The sequence below is a fragment of the Pan troglodytes genome, chromosome 22, assembly GCF_028858775.2.
Source record: "Pan troglodytes isolate AG18354 chromosome 22, NHGRI_mPanTro3-v2.0_pri, whole genome shotgun sequence".
NCBI lineage: Eukaryota > Metazoa > Chordata > Mammalia > Primates > Hominidae > Pan > Pan troglodytes.
Genome location: NC_072420.2, coordinates 6,503,928 through 6,522,385, shown reverse-complemented (window position 1 = coordinate 6,522,385; position 18,458 = coordinate 6,503,928). Strand labels below are relative to the sequence as shown.

Below are 18,458 nucleotides of genomic sequence, written 5' to 3'. Positions count from 1 at the left end.
AAATGCAGCTTTTAAAGACATTTCAAACGTGTCAATTTAGTCACATTTATTGAATAAAGTTAGCAAATGGATATCTCTTGAAAATGAGAGCTCCAGGGAATTAAAAAATGTAAAGTTCCCATTTCCTTTCTGTGTTAACACAGCTAATTATGATCTTTACTTCACATGCAAAAGTCAACAGAACAACTCAGTATTTCTCCAAATTATAAACAAGAATTACGCTAGAGAAATGAAACCCTAAAGAGAAACGGTCATATAACTAACCTCAGTCAAGTAGTTCTGGCAGTTATTTGATGTCTGAGGTTTGAAGTAGGAATTCTTACGGGCATTTGGGGAATATATTTTCTCTTGAGTCCTATACTAGTAAGATTTTCAACACAAGGTGACTCTCGACCTCGCCTTGTAGGAAGAGTGCTGAGAAAATATTTCACCTGCTCTTTCTCCATAAAGAGCTGATACTGATCATTGCTATTTTCTTATTCGATCTGTAAAGATAGCAAAGACAAATGCTTAATATTTCATTTTTCCTTAAATGATTCTTAATGACTTGCAGTTTTTAAAAACTTACCCTGAGAGTAAACCAAATTACCCACTAAATAGTGTTTTCACACAGAAGATGTGTGTAAGAGCATACCTGTTGTAAGGAATTATAATTTTAAAATCGTTCTAAAGAAGCACCATTGTTTCTAAGGTGATTTCTACTGAACAAGCAGTTCAAACAAAGTAGACAGGGAAGAGAAATGGCTATCAGTGATGTATGGCTCAACAGGTAAAACTTCCTGCCTTCTAAAATGGCTCTACTTGTAAGATTCTGAAGATTCCATTAGAAATACTTGTATTTAAAGGGTAATAATGTGGGAAAATGAATATGTTGATTTGCTTGATTATAAGAACCACTTCACTAGAAATAATTATATCAAAACATCATGTTGTACTCCTTAATGTAGGTTAAGAAAACTAAAATGAACGAAAAAAAATCTAGGAATACTTGTGTTTAGTAAACCAGTTTTAGATTTCACTCTTGTACATTTCACCCATTATCTAGGACCAATTAAACATTTGGCACTGAGGAATAATTCAGAGCAACAACTCCTAGGGGAGAACTAGATTGTCTGGTTGGTGATCAAAAAGAACTAAAGCATCTCTGAAGGCAATTAGCCCCCAACACTGTGACCAAGGCCCTGGAGGTGGGGCATGTTCTTTCTGCCTTCCACACACCGCTTCAGGCTGAACAAGGTGTTATTTTTTAACCGCTTTATGAATTACACTTCTTTAAATTCCTGTGATAATTATTCCCTATTTCACAAGGGTGCCTTTCTGTAACATATTGAATATGTTACACAAATAGTCTTTCTTGAGGCACCCTTTGGTGATAATACTAAAGATCACAATCAAAAACAATTGTGCCCAGAGTAGCAGTACCACTTTGCATTTAGGTTGTGATCCACTGAAAAGTAAATTAAACACATTAATATTTCTATTTAGGGAAATTCTGAGAAGTAATTTTATAACAAGATCACTTCATTAATTATAAAGCTTCAAAAATACTTAGTGAAAAAAACTAACAGATCAGGTTAATTACATGAGACTTTTCAGGAAAAAAAGCCATACAAAAGCAAAAAAAAAAAAAAAATGAGAGGAGAGACAAAAACTATCTTTGACTAACATTTTAAAGGTAAAATTATTTACTAACATTATTTTTCAAAATTACATTGTCAAATTAGCATTCACTTCCTTCTAATATCCTGAAGCCATCTCACTAAAAATTATGCTTTTGAAACAAATTAATGAGCTTAATTCATTTTCTATGAGTGTATGTTTTGACTTACTTAGTTAATTTTTTTGACATGGAACTGTTAGCTTTCAATGCTGCTGCAAAGGCTTCCTTATATTCTTCTAACTCAGTTGTAACCTCTTCATAAGCAGTTTTCATTTTGTAGAATTTACATTCCACATCTTTAAGTGTGAGTTCCTTCTTATTTAGTGAAGCTGTATTATATCCTTGTTTAACTGCTCTAATTGTTTTTTATATTGTGCTTGTTCCTAAAACAGAGGAAAAGAATACACTTTTAAAACAATTATAACCTAATTATTATGTTTGTTGGCTTTCATTTTGAGTCAGTGATTCAAAGAGTATTTTCGAATATGTTAAAAAAGAGGATGAAGTTTAAAATATTTCAGCAATATCAAAACTAATAACTGAATTCAGAATTAAGTCTGATTTGTAAAAATTTGAAATCATAATTATGCTAGTATTAATGTAATCTGGTCATATAAAAAGTAATAGAATCTATTCATAATTTTAAAAAGGAATCAATGAACACTGTAGCTTAAGACCAATTCATAATAATCACATAATTTCTAAATCACAATTTTTTCCTATGCCAACTGGTCTTAATCATCAAATGACTCCATAATGAGAATCATTACTCTGAAAGATTGATTTTGTTATAATAATAATGGAAATTTAAATATTTAAAAGAAAAAACAGATACCATTTTTTTCTAGAACTCTACAAAGCAGATTGCTACAAGAGAGGCAGAGGAAACTATATATATATATATATATATATATATATAAAATCTCCAAAATATAATTTGCAGTGAAATAAATGAAAGCACATTAAAAGTAAACTTACCTGATTTAAACAACTCACCTGTAAATGGATTTCTTCTAATTTTTCTACTGCCTGCATTGCCCTTTCATCTAGCTCTGATTTATATTCTTGTAGTTTACTAAGTTCTACCATACTGTTTTCCATATGTGTCTTAGGATTTAATATTTCTTCTTCTAACATCTTTTGATCCTCCTCAAGTTTTTCACATTCCTGTTGTACTTTTTTCATAGATAATAACTCCTGTTGAAAAACTTGATTCTCTTTAGCCAAATTGACACATTTTGAAGATACAGCTTCCTTCTCCGCCATAAGATCATCAAGCTGCATGAATAAAATAGTATAGCTTGATAATGAAGTAGGCTGAGAATAATCTAATACAAAACCAATAGCAAATTTTGAAATGCATTTACTTGCAATAAAATGTTATCTGTAATGCAGCAGATTCTTCAAATGTGAACCCTTAAATTACTCAGAATTTTAAGAACAAAGTTAAAGCTACCATGAGTCATAAAAATATATTCTTTACTATCATCGTCTTTGCCACAGAATTTTTGTACTTCATTTTACTTTTATTTTTCTGATAATTCATTTTTGTTCCCCCTTAAATGGCACAAAGTTATCTCCTAGTAAAAAGTGTCTAACCCCCTTCCTTCATTATTATTCCCCACAGTATGTCAAAAAAAGTTTCAGAGATATCATATTGAGTTATTTAGGCCAAAGTCAATAAATGGGTCTAGGAATAAGACTTTGAAAATGATATTACACTCTATATTAGGCATGGTGGCTCATGCCTGTAATCCTAGCACTTTAAAAAGCTGTGGCAGAAAGATCACTTGAGGCCAGGAATTTGAGATCAGCCAGAGCAACATAGTGAGACCCCCATCTCTACAAAAAAAAATTTTTCTAAATTACCCGGGCATGGTGGCTCATGCCTGTAGACCCAGCTAGTTGGGATACTGAGGCAAAAGGATGGCTTGTATCCAGAGTTCAGGGCTGCAGTGAATTATTATCACTGCACTTCTGCCTGGATGACAGACAAAGACCCTATCTCAAAAAAAAAAACAAAATAATGAAATCTATGATTAAGGATTCTGATGCTATAAGCCTTTCCTTAAACTGCAAATGTTTCATGCTAATTTGAATTGCATTTTAAGAAGTAATGATTCTTGGGGTAAAGACCATAGAATACAGCACCTAGAAATAAATCCACATATTTCCAGCCAACTGATTTTGGACGAACATGCCAAGAACATACGCTGGGGAAAGGACAGCCTCTTCAAATGAATGACACTGGGAAAACTAAATATCCATATGGAGAAGAATGATATTAGCTTCCTATGTAACACCATATAACAACATAAACTCAGAATCGATTGAAGACTGAAATATAAGGCCCAAAATTATCAAACTACTCTAAGTAAATATAGGGAAAATGCTTGAGGACATTAGTCTGCACAAAGATTTTTATGGGTAAGACATCAGAAGCATAGGCAAACAACAAGTCGTAGACAAAAGACACTACATTAAGCTAAAGAGCTTCTGTCCAGCAAACAACTGAGCGAAGAGAAAACCTGTAGAATAGGAGAAAATATTGTCAAGCTATTCACCTAATAAGGGACTAATATACAAAATATACAAAAAAACTCAAACAACTTCACAGTAAAAAAAAATCTGAGTTTAAAATTGGGTAAAATATCTAACTATACTTTTTTTTAGAAAAAGAAATACAAATATCCAATAAATAAATTTTAAAATGCTCAGTATCACTAATCCTCAGGGAAATACAAATCAAATCTACAATGTGATGTAATCTTGCTTCAATTTGAATAAATTGCTGTCATTGAAAAGACAAAAAAAAAAAAAAAAAAACAAATGCTGGTGAGGCTCCAGAGAACAGTAAACTCTTACATGCTGTTGGTGGGAAGGTAAATTAGTGCAGCCACAATAGAGAACAACAGGAGGTTTTCTCAAAAAAACTAATAATGGGACTGCCGAGGGATCCAGCAACCCCACTACCGGATATTCAGGCAATAGAAAAGAAAAAAATAGATCAAAAGGATATCTGTCCTCATATGTTTACTGTAGCTCTATCCACAACAGCTTGTGTATGGAATCAACCAACATGTCCATCACCAAATGAATGGACGAAAAACTGTGGCACACAAACACAGTGGAATACTATTCACCGTATAAAGGAATTAAATCCTGTTATTCGTGGCCACATGGATCAGTCTGACGGATGTTATGTTAAGTGCAGACACAGAAAGATAAATACTGCACATTCTTACTCATGTAAGGGAGCTAAAGGAAAATTGAAGGCTGGGCAATATGGCTGATGCCTGTAATTTCCTAGCTCTTTGTAAGACCAAGGCAAGAGAATCATTTGAGGCCAAAAGTTCCAGAGCTCCCTGGGCAACATAGGGAGATATCTCTACAAAGTCAAAAATCAGACATGTGCAATGGTGCATGCCCATAATGCCAGCTGCTTAGGAGGCTGAGGTGTGAGGATCAGATGGGCCCAAGAGTTTGAAGCTGCAGTGAACTATGATCAAACCACTGTCTCCAGTCTGGGTGACTACAGTTGCCCAGAGCCCAGACTACACTAGCAAGACCCTGTCTCTTAACAAAAAAAAAGCTCACAGAAGTAGGGGAGGGGAGGCTGGTTAATGGATACAGAATTACAGTTAGATAAGAGGAGTGAGTTCTGGTGTTCTGTGGCATTTTAGGGTGAATATGGTTAACTATGACTTATTGTATATTTTTAAAAAGCCAGAAAATTTTGAATGTTCACAATTCAAATAAATGAAAAATGGTTGAAGTAGTAAATGTGCTAGTTAGCTTGATCATTACACACTATAAACGTGTATAAAAATATCACTCTATAGCCCATAATTATGTATATATGTGTCAATTAAAACAAAAGAGAAGCTACATTCATCCCATTTAAAAAACAGAATATGGGCCAGCCTTACTGACTTCCTTCTAATGAGTAGAATGTAGTGAAAGGGATACCATGTGTCTTCCCTATCTCAGACTGTTTTCCCTTGGAACCCAGCCCCAATTGTGAGAGCCATCAGGCCACAAAGAGAGCCTGAAAGTGCCTGTGTCAGTGTTCATGCTGCCTGTCCCAACCAAGTTTACAGCCGATGGCCAGCGTCAACCATCAAACAAGTGGGTGACCAAAGCTTCAGAGGATTCCATTTCCCCAACTGATCAGCTGTTCCTAGGGAAGCTGAAGGGAGCAGAGACAAGCTGTCCTGGCCAAGTTTTTCCCAAACCACAGGTTCATGAGCAAAATAAATGTTTTTCTTTCAAGCCACAAGACTCTGGGTAATTGTTAGGAAAATAAGTTTTAAAAAGAGACAACAGGAAACATAACTTATGCAGCAGAAAAGAGTCTCCTTTAAAGCAGGATCTAATAAATGTTGATATTTATTTATTGATGTCAAACATTATTGAGAAGCAGTAGATAACCAGGAGAGAGACATAAGCTGCTGAGGAGGAATTTTCCTAAAACTCCTTCAATTATGAACTCTGATAACAAGGCAAGGGTGTCTTCTTACAATTTCCCCTCAAGTTAGGAAGTAAGACTAGGAAGCAAGAAGATGTATGATTTGAAAAACACCTAGAAATACTGGGTGACATAGGCAAAATCAGACATTTACCTGATTTCAATTAACTAAAATTCTAAAAGAAGAAGTTTTGAGTATTTATTAATCTACCTAGTATTCAATTTTCATTTTCTTTTCTAAATGAGGAAATAAGGAGAATATTATGGAATGATTTTTATTCTTCACAGAAGTAAAATAAGCATAGTGTGTTTTTGAGTGTTAAGACACAAATGCAATTTCTCCTTTACCTTACTCCAAGCTTGTTTGTATGCAGAAGTTAAGACCATCCCATCTCTATGCTATGCCACAATGCTTCTCTATAGCACACAATTTGGCTCTGAAATTTTGAAAGTCAAAATACTAATCTACTATGTGTCTCTGATAAATTGCCTGAACGTTATCTGATTTTGAAGTGTTGCACTCCTAAGACTTTTTCTTGGAATGAGTTAAACGTTTTATTCCAAGAATCCTCTACTGAGCTAGAAAGCAGAGCTGTGCATCTCTGTTTCAGTAAAGGGAGGTCAATACAGGGAACTGTGGTTTCTGAGAATGCAAGATCTGCACTAAGAAAAGGATTAGCCACAGTGCTACCCAAGAGAACCAGCTACCAGGAGGAAAGAGGGTCTGTAAACTGCAAGATGATGACTTCACTTGATTTCCACTGAGAAAAGCTGGTGGCTCAGACTTAAACTTCTCCTTCCTAGATGGTAAACATCTATGGAAGGTTCTATGAATTATAATGAGTTAGTAAAACATAATGCACTGAATATTAGACTATGTCAGCAGATCCTATAACCAAAACTTACTGAAAATATAATTATACTGGGAGGCAATGGAAAAGAGACTAAAGGCTTGAATGGAGAAAAAAAGAAATTAAGTGTGTCTTGTAAGCCTGGCGTCTGATCATGTCTTAGAGGAAGTAAGGTATAAGCTGGCCAGAGACTCCTTTGTGACACAAAAGGTGAAGTTACAGACATTCCACTAAATTTAATTTTTATTATGACATAAGACAACTGGTAATATGCAACATGATTGAAAAAAACTTCTCATTCAATTCGATTGGGCCTTGACATAAGAATAGACATAAACAAGCTAAGAATTGACAATCTAAAAATAAGCCTGCACTTTTACAGTCAATTGATTTTATACAAGCTTAACAAAAGAACAAAATGGGAAAAGAATAGTCTTTTCAACAAATGGTGCTGGGACAACTGGGTATCCATAAGCAAAAAATAAATAAAGTTCGACCAAATATCTTATTTAATAATTAACTCAAAATAAAATATTTAACTGTAAAAGCTAAAACTATAAAACCCTCAGAAGAAAACACTGGCATAAATCTTCGTGACTGCATTTGCCAGTGTTTTCTTAGCTATGACTCCAAAGGAAAAATGGATTCAATGGACTTCAAAATTGAAAACTGCTGTGCCTCAGAAGACAGTATGAAGGAGTGAAAAGGTAAGACGCCAAGTAGAAGAAAGTATTTGAAAAGCGTGTATCTGATAAGGGACTTACATATATAGGAAATATAAATAACTCTTGCAATTAATAAATAACAAGATAAGCCAATTTTAAAAAATGGGAAAAGATTTTGAATAGATATATCTGCAAAGAAGATATAAAGATGGATAAGCACATTAATAGATGCTTAATGTAATTAGTCATTAGGAAAATGTAAATCAAAACCACATGTGGTATCACTTCACACCACAGGATAAAATCTTTGTTCAAGAAAAAAGAGTGTTAGGAAAAATGTAAAGAAATTAAAACCCTTATCTAATGCTGCTGGGAATGTAAAGTGATGCAGCCACTTTGGAAAACAAACTGGCAGCTCCTTAAAGGGTTAAACATGAAGTTACCATATGACACAGAAATTCCAGTCATAAGTATATGTTCCAGAAAAGTAAAAACATACGCATGCACAAAAACTCATACATAAATGTTTACAGCAGCATTATTAATAGGAGTCAAAAAGTGGAAAGAACCAGAATGTCTGTCACCTTTGGGTGGGAGAGAACCCAAAGGTCCATCACCTGGTGAATGGATAAATGAAATGTTTGATGTATACATACAGTGGAATATTACTCAGCAATAAGAAGAAATTAAGTACAGATACCGTATTAGGAGGAGACAGCAAAATGCCTAGGCAGATACGGAAGGGTCCCCGGAGAATCTCCAACCAGCCCCACAAGTGTTTACACCAGATATTATGTGCAGATAAGGGAACCGGACTTGTCTTGCCTGGACATGCCCACAGCAGACCGGAGGCCCACATGCAGTGGGGGGATGGGGTGGAGTCACCAGGAATTCACGCCTTATGCAGAGGAGGAGCCTGGCCGCTTCAGCTAATGTGATCCTGGTATTCAATTGTGAGGTGGAAACCTCTTTGCAGGACCCCTCTCTTTGCTGAGAGCTGTCCTTTCACATAATAAATTCTGCCCTCCTCAATGTGTCTGCATGCTTAATTTTTCCTGGTCACGAGAGAAGAACCCAGATGTAGCTGAACTAAGGAGCAAAAACCCGGCATGAATACCTGCTACAGCACAGATGCAGCATGAAAAATTATGCTAAGTGAAATAAGCCAGTCCCAGCAGACCACTTGCTTTTTATTTCAGAGACTTATAGGCAAATGTATACAAAGAAGGTGGGTGGTTCCCTAGGGCTGACGGAGGATGAGAAAACTGGTGAAGATGGCTAAATGATGTGGGGTTTGTTTTTCGGGTGATGAAAATGTTCTAAAATTAATTGTAATGATGACGGCATAACTCTCTGAAAATACTAAAGTTAATGAATTCTATACTTTAAATGAGTGAATTGCATAGCGTGTTCATTATTTCTCAATAAAACTGTTACCCCCCACCCCAAATTAATTTGGTACTAGAGATCTGGAGATAGGTACTGCTTGGTTTCAAATCACTGGCCAGGGTTCAAGGTCTAAGAGAATCAACAACATGTCCTTTTTATAGAAAAAGAGATTTATATTTTACAAGCTATCCTTTTCATTAGTATCAAGTCTGTAAAATTAAATGAAAAATCTTTCTTTCACTGCTTAAAGCACTGACAGATTTATATAGAGGAATAAGACCTTGTTTTCTTTGGCCCCAATTTCTATCTAAAGGGTCTGGGAAACACACCCTTCAAACTATCAAATCTCATCAGATGGGTTTTATTAACACTTATAATGTGGCTTCCTTTCTAATCTGATTCTGGTGCAGCATCACAGAGAGAAGAAGCTGAAGGAAATCAAAATATTTTACCCCCAAATATATTTTTTGACGTATTTTGAAATGGCTGCTGCAGGGCCAAGAGATTGAAATGGCCCTCATTAAGGTAGCCCAATCTCTCCCCTTCTAGGTCTTCCCAGATCTGGGGAAGATTAACTAAGAGCCTGAGGCATTTAAAGTTTGAAAAGATATATTTACCCTCTATTTTCTCAACATATTTTGGCAGAATTTGGATTTTTTCCATTATCAATATTTTCCAAAATGCATGATTTTTAATACCAAAACTGATTTAAAATTACCATACGTTGGAATATAAATTATTCTATTATAAAGATACATGCATTTGCATGTTCACTGCAGCACTATTCACAATAGTAAAGACATGGAATCAACACAGATAGACATTATCAGTGATAATGGGATAAAGCAAATGTGGTATATATACACCATGGAATACTATGGAGCCATAAAAATGAATTAGATCATGCTCTTTGCAGGGATATGGATGAACCCGAAGCTGATATCTTCAGCAAACTAATGCAGGAAGAAAAAACCAAACACTGCATCTTCTCACTTATAAGTGGGAGCTGAACGATAAGAACACATGGACTCGGGGAGGGGAACAACAAACACTGGGGCCTGTTGGGGTCAGGAGGGAGAGCATCAAGATCAATAACTAATGTGCACAGGGCTTAATATCTAGGTGATGGATTGATAGATGCAGCAAACCATCATGGAACACGTTTACCTATATAAGAAACTTGTTGGCCAGACTGGTCTTGAACTCCTGACCTCATGATCTTCCTGCCTTGGCCTCCCAAAGTGCTGGGATTACAGGTGTGGCCACCATGCATGGTGGCTATTTCTCTTTTTAAATTCTCTCAGGACTCCTAAAATCTCAAAACTTTGACCTAGATTCCCTAATCTACATTTCCAGCTCTGACCATTTTCTTGAGGTCTCTTCCTTCTAGTACACATGTTATAGAAAATATTCTCAACCACATGCTCATACATTGCTAATTGGTGCAGATTACTTTTGTAGATAGTGAATGTTGTCTATTTTATGTTGGTTCTCATTAATGTTACTTTGAGTATACTGTTATTTTCTAATCTCAAAGGGGGACTATCTCACTGTTATGATACTAACCAGTATACTTTGTCCTTTTTTTCTTGCTTTCTTCTTTTTTGGACCAGTATACTTTGTCCCTTTTTTGCTTTTCTTTTTTTCTTTTTTTTTGAGATGGAGTCACACTGTGTCATCCAGGCTGGAGTGCAGTGGCACCATCTCGGCTTACTGCAACTTCCACCTCCTGGGTTCAAGTGATTCTCCTGCCTCGGCCTCCCAAGTAGCTGGGACTACAGGTGCACACCACCACACCTGGCTAATTTTTGTATTTTCAGTAGAGACAGGGTTTCACCATGTTGGCCAGGCTGTTTTTGAACTGCTGACCTCAGGTAATCCACGCACCTCAGCCTCCCAAAGTGTTGGGATTACAGACGTGAGCCACGGCACCCAGCCCTCTTTTTCTTTTATGATGAAAACTTTCCCATGAGAATCATATTATCAATTGTTTGCCTTTGTTTTCTTTTAAAGAAATTCCTTTTCCATAAAGATATGGCATGATGAAAGTCTTGTTCTAAAGTTTCTTTTGGGGGACACTGAACTATGTCATTGGGAAGCTTCAGTAAGTAGAGATCTCCCTTCTTCTCACTCAAGATTCTTCATCTCAAAATGGTGTCCACCAAATGTCTTAATCCAGGTAGTCGCTTGTTTAGAAATTCATGAAATAAGAACCTTCTCGAGAAGTTGGAGGCTATTGATTGAGATGGTTTAACGCTGCCCCTTATTATATGTTTTACTCCCAAGGTAGACATCAAAGTGGCTAATAATTCTATGACTGATGTCTAACTCACTTCTATGGGAATCTATACAAAACGTTTTATTTATGAGACAGAGTCTCCCTCTGTTACCCAGCCTGGAGTGCAGTGGCTTGATCACTGTTCACTACAGCCTCAATATTCCAAGCTCAAACGACCCTCCTACCATGGCCTCCCAATGTAGCTGGGACTGCAGGCGTGCACCACCATGCCTCAGATAAGTGTTTAATTTTTTTTTTTTTTTGAGACAGGGTCTCACTATATTGCTCTGGCTGGTCTCAAACTCATGGGCTCAAACGATCCTCCTGCTTCAGCCTTCCAAAACCAGGTGTTTAACTGGGGACTAACATGAAACACTTAGAAGACTACGTGGAACATAGTGAGCTACATAAAATATTTGCTATTAGCATAATAATTTTATTGTATATCTTAACAAAATTGTGTATTTTAGGCAGGTGGCATGCCAATGGAAGTACTCTCCTATAGCTGCACTGAATCATTCTTACCACTGAGAGTTGCAGCAAATGGGGGACAAAATTTATAACTTACTTTTCTCTCTGTATGACTCATTAGGCAATGACTATGTATGTACTACAATGTAAACAGCACCTCCTGGATTGAATAGTACGTAACTGACATGACCAGCAGAGACAGGCTAAAGACACTGAGCTGAAAACCCTGGACTCTATTGCTAAATCAAGGCTCCTGAATCCATTCCCTCTGAGCAACTGTTGCTGTGGTGCTGCCTTCACAAGCACTCTGCTGAGCACTCAGATTGAGGTGCTCTGCTATCTGTCATCGGACAAGCTGCACCCACAACTGTTCAGCTGACAAACTGGTAGCAGTCCAGAAATACAGTTCTGCTGCATAGTGAAAAAAGGCCAATTTAGATTCTTTTTCATAGAGAGAAAAACATAAATATGTGATTTAACAAGTCTCCTGTATTAAACTAATTGGTTTAGATTTGATATATAATTGCTAAAAACACACTTAGAATATAAACCTTACTGTGTCAAGGTCTCAAAGAAGAAATAATTGGTATGGTATAAAGTATTGAATTGTATGCTACAAACTTCTAAGCTAAAATATTTTCAATGTATGCAAGGATAGGTGGCATACATATTATATATTATTCCCCCATTAAGCAAATTTATAATGAGAGAAAATTATCTTCCATAAAAAAAAGCCATGTAAAATTAAGAACTAAGTTTTTCTGCACAGACTAGACAATGATTGCTAACACATAAGGTCAATGAGAGAACAGTCAGAGAAAGCTTCATGAAAACAATAAATTGTCTGCCACGTCTGAGTGAATGAGGCTAGATGAACAGAAACTGAGAAGGTAGAAAGAATAGCATGAGCAAGACAAGTGCTGAAATCTGCCCAATTCACTCTGAGGATAAAGTCCAATGGCAGAGAAATAAAAACCCGTGTCCACATAATAACCTGTAAGTGAATGTTCACAGCAGCATTTTTCATAAGAGCTAAAAAGTGGAAACTAACCTCAAGGTCCATCAACTGATGAATGAATGGAAAACCAGTATAGCCATGGAATAGAATATCATTTAACTATAAGAAGAAATAAACTACGAATGTGTGCTAAAACAGTATGCTAAGTGAATTCTGAAAACATTATGCTAAGTGAAAAATCCAGTCACAATGGACTACGTATTGTATAACTCTATGTATATGAAATAAGCAGAACAGGCAAACATATGGAGACAAAAGGAGATAGATGGTGGTTGCCTACAACAGAGGTAGGTGGAGGGACATGGAGGAAGGCTGCAGTCATACCCAGGAGATGTGGGGTTGCTTTTCAGGGTGATGAAAATGCTGTGAATATACTAATAGATACTGAGTTGTACATTTTAAATGGTCGAACTCTCTGAAATGTGAATGATATCTCAGTGAAACTGTTTTTAAAATCCAAAGGCAGGATCAAGATAATTTTCTCAACTCTCAATTTTTGATGTACATGTTATCTCAAATTTAAATATTTCCACAGTTTTATAGTATATTTTAAATAAAAGATAAATAAAGAAAATGCCTAACTTTTCAAATAGTTTGTAAATTAACCTAAAACATGCACTTTTAAAAGAATAGTACAATGGCCTTTCTGTACAAGTTAACCTAGAATCTGTGAAATAAATAGACACAGATTCTGTGTCCACTCACAAAAGTGAAGAAATAAGACAATTTTCTGGAACATTCCATGAAACATTCTTCTCTGATTTAATCTGGCCTGCCTCATCAGAGCAATACAAAAATTACTTAAAAATACTGTTTTAACAGGACAAAAGTCAGTTTTCTATGAGGAATGATGTATAATTCTCAACTTTTCCAAGGGTACATATTGTAAGAGAAAAGGTATGCAATGGTTTTTCAAAATGGTAGAAAGTCACTATATAAAAAAATAAGTACATTATAGAGATAGTAAAATGGAAATAATTCATTGTAATGAAAATAAAAAATCAAGCTTCTGCCATAATTAGTATCCTAAAACATGTTATGTAATTCAACTAGCTACAGAATAACAGTTGACATGCTAAGTTCCATACATACTTGACTTTCCACTTGAAATAATTTCTTCTTTGGGACCTGTGTCTCATCCAAATTAATGTGATAATGTGATATACCTTCCAGTGGAGACTCTAACATAGTTAATTTTTTTAGGCTGTCAGCCGCTTCTTGTTGAAGTTGTCTCACAACCACCTGAGAAAATATTTTTGTTACTGATTTTATAAATTGCCTTATTATTAAATTATGTTAATAATATTTAACTCTAGCATACCTACTTTGAAAATTATCACCACACATATCAATTCACCTTCTTTTAATCACATGTACACATTTGTATTTATTACTGAATTCAGTGAGGGATGCACAATATGTTCTCTTCCTGCCAAGTTGGTATTCTCCTACTTACATAACAGATTCATCCCACCATTCAATCATCTTAGAAGCTCAACTCAACCTCAAAGTTCCTGACATATTCAATCACCTGTTCAAATCCTTCCAACAGATTCCTATCTCAGAATAAAAGTAAAATTCCAATGGCCTTTGAGGTCCTAGGTAAACAGGTCACTACCTCCCTCTCTGACTTCAAAGCTCCTACAAATCCCTCCTGTAATTACTCCATTCCCACTGTACGTGAAGCCTGCCACCCCTCAGTCTGAAAATAGGGATCTAATGCCTTACTCATAAATCACAGGCAGCTACAAGTATCTTTGTACTGAACAAAATTATATTCCAATGATAGTCATTGAGTCTTGAAATAAAAATTAGGAGCTAATTATTAATATAAATATTCAAATTAAACTATAAATACCAGTGGGAAGACTAAACCAAATATAGTTTTGCTAAATATTACCACATGTATCCTAAATTATGATTTTATAACAAGTAGGTGCCTTTAAAACATTACATAGTCAAAAAATATGTAATTTGACATATTTTCAGATTTGTTAAATTAATATGATTAATAACAAAGATATACCAACTAAAATACATAAAAAGCTACTTAAAGCAAGGTATTACAAGACACAGCAATACACTTCAGTTCATCTGGGAAATCTAGAATTAAGTGTCAAAGAAAATCAATTAAATTTTAATTTGAAAATACTCATTTCAGGTGTAAACATTTCCATTTATACTTACATTATGGTCTTAACATGTGGCAACATAAAGTCATTAAAATTATTATTTCAGCAGTACAGAACTATCTACCTTAAAATATGACTCTGTGCCTAATAAAATTTCATAGGTGACACAATGTCTTTTCTCAAAGTAAATCATCTCTCACCTCTACCTTTTATTTCCTAGAAATGAGGCACGTTTCTAAGCTGGTATAGTAAACACGGTTTTCCTTTTTTTTTTATTAAAACGGCTTTGTTGAAATATAATTTACATACTATAGAATGTATCTGTTTTAACTTAAAGTTAAAAGATTTTTTAGTCCATTTACTGAGTTGTGCAGCCATCTCTACAATCCAACTTTACAGCATTTCCATCACTGCAAGATCCCTCACTCCCATTAGCAGTCACTACCAGCTTTCAGCCCCAGCCCTTTGCAAACATTAGTCTACTTTTTGTCCCTATACGTTTATCTTTTCTGGATGCTTCATGTAAATGGAATTATACAGTATGGTAAACACACTTTTTATCCATTGATTTTTATATTCAACTAAGTTCAACATGTATCCAGAACCAAATGTTTAAATTTTCTTTCTAAAAGTTTGAAAATATTTATCTTCCTTGATACTTACTACTCTTTCTGCTTTCTTTCTCTCATATTGAAAGAGACTTTCTTTTAAATGATCACATTCATTCATTACCTTCTTATTTTTCTCTTCTAGCATGAGGTCTTTCTTTCCACTCTCAATAAAGCCTCTTTGGATATTAGTTACTATCTCTTTATGATCCTCTTTCTGATGAACATCATCTAGTTGCTGTTCAATGCACGGATTTTCATGTTGGAGTTGACATATCCTCTCTTCTACACAGCTCCACTTTCCAGTGGAATTATTCACTTTAGCTTCTGCATTTTCATACATCTCTTTCATTTCCTTTATTTGCTGCTGTGTTTGGCTTAGGTCGTTTGGAGAGTTTCTAAAGCCAATGACTTTTTTCTGAGAGTATCTCTTTTCTTACGGAACTTACCTTTTAAGGTATTGAATTTAATTTGCGTTTTAGAAAGTTGTTCAGTAAGAAACTCATTCTTATCTTCTACTTCGGAAATATCAGAACTCATTTTTACTTGTACGGAAACATCTTGTGTTCACTCTAATGCAAGTTTTAGGTTTCTTTCTGTTTTCACATTTTCACTGTGTTTACTTATAGCAGCAGTCAGTCTAGACTGATGATTCAATTTCAGCTTCCAGTCTTTTGTTGCTTTCTTCTTCCTTCAACAGTTCGGAATTGAGCCTTGTATTCTCAGCTTTGAGATCATTAAGCTCTTGTTGATACCGGAATTCTGTTTTTGTTATCAATTCCTCATTGAGTTTTATATACTTTTCAAGGGCAGCATTTATTTTTTTCACAATTTTAACGTCCTTAAGATATTTATTTTCTTTTTCCAGGTTGTCATTTTTCATTGTGCATATTTCCTGTCTGAGTATAGCAATATCTGTCTTCAAAATGCAATTTTCATCCATCAGATCTTTCATTTCTTCGTGATTATGAAAATCCTAAATAAAACAAAAGAAAGTTTTAGCTAGTACTCAATAAAATAACATATCATGATTACCTCTGAAGTTAAAGAATAACCTGCACATCCATATACTAAAAAGGTTACTGTAAGTGGATATCCAACTGGAGAAAAAGTTGAAACAAAACTTTGAACCTTATAGAGCATAAGTTCCAAAAAGTTCAGAAATTTATTTAAAGTCAATGAATTTATAAAAGTAAACACACACACACACACACACGCACACCAGAGAATTTTTAAGAATTTCAGAATTGGAAAAGCCTTTCCCTGAATTACAACAAACTCAAAAGCATAAATTAAAGCATTAACAAATTTGACTAAATTAAAATATATCAAAAAATTGCATTTACACTTTGATATCTAACCCATACACCACCCTATAGTAAGAACCTTACTTCACACGTACTTGGACAGATAAAATTTCCCAGAGTTACTACAGTTCTGTTTCACTGATAACATTCTATTTCAATTTGACTCTTTTAACACTTTTATAGTCAGTTGTAAGAATTACATTTACTAAATCATAAATCTAGACATTATACGAGTCACTCCTATATACATTCATTGATGAACTCATCTAGTTACCACAATTTTGAAAAAGAAATGTTAAAAATATAAGCAAGCTACAGGATTTTCCCCAGGACTTCTGACTCTACTTCTAGTTCTCTGACAGATCACAGTTACTTCTGTGGTGTAAATGTATCAATACGAAAGAAAACTTTTATTTCAAAACACCAATGGTAAATAAGATAAAATTTATAGAGCTCTTCTTAGAATATCATGAGATTATTTGTGATTGCAATAATTTGTTTCCTCTTTATAGTATTAGGTACAGTAATCAATATGAAATAGCGGGAAGTACAAGGAACAATTTTACTGGGAAAAAATCTTTATCAATAGGTTATCACTAAGTATATATTATGGCATATTATTGTTTTCAAAAGCTCTTTGTAATAAAATAATATCCTATGTGGATGCCAAGATTTATAATAAATATTAATAATTGTACCTGTAAGTGTCATCATTCATTTTTTGAAAATGAGATAACCTTTCTGGTTTGTTTTATACCAAAATATTATATATTAAATCAAGAGGATATTATAAGTAACATTGATAAATTAAAGTTTAAAATATAGAATTTTTACCAAAGATTGATTTATCTGATTTGGAGTATTTCTTGTAGTCTTCAGTTTCATCTCTAGTGATTGAACAGTTGGTTCAAGTTGTTTTGCTTCAACTTCTTTCTTATATTGTTTCTCTTTCCTTTCTAATTCTTCTCTATTTTTTTGTACAGCATATTAACATTTGTTTTTTCTTCACTTTCTTGTCTTAAGATGCATCTGCAGATAAAGACATTTATCTTAAAATTCATTTTGTTAAAAAACAAAGAGATCATCCTGTGATCTACCTCTGCAGATGCTCTTTATCATCCTAATAAAATTTCTATGTTCTGGATTATTTATCCTTTGTAGTTCTCAGATATTTAATTTCTCACTTCAACATCTTCAAACTAATGCATATACTTGAAATGTAGTAAGGAAAGAATATTCTGCTAAAGTTTTTGTTACTAGTCACTCTAGTATGTATTATAAAAAAGGATACTGGAAATAATTCAGTATAGTTAGAAGTTCAAAATTACCTTTTCAAATCACACAATCATAATTACTCCCCGATTAGAAAAGATCATTTACAATCAACTAAATTTTTAAAGTTACTATTTATTGACAAGCGTATAAGTTCACTAGAAATAAATTTTCATCTCTATGAAATATTGTAGGTGTCTCTCCAAATGATTTACAGAGTAAGATGTCTCTCACACAAACTATATCTGCAGATGATTGTCATCTAAAACTAGGCTAAAGAGTCTAACATCTGTTACCCCACACTTTTTATAATTCTTTCTTAATACTTCCAATTCCCCT

General features: G+C 34.5%; 1 pseudogene; it reads right to left on the bottom strand.

The window, feature by feature from the left end:
* Positions 1–237: 237 nt before the first annotated feature.
* Positions 238–17,955, bottom strand: LOC129138341 (ankyrin repeat domain-containing protein 18B-like; annotated as a pseudogene).
* Between the last annotated feature and the right edge of the window lie 503 nt (positions 17,956–18,458).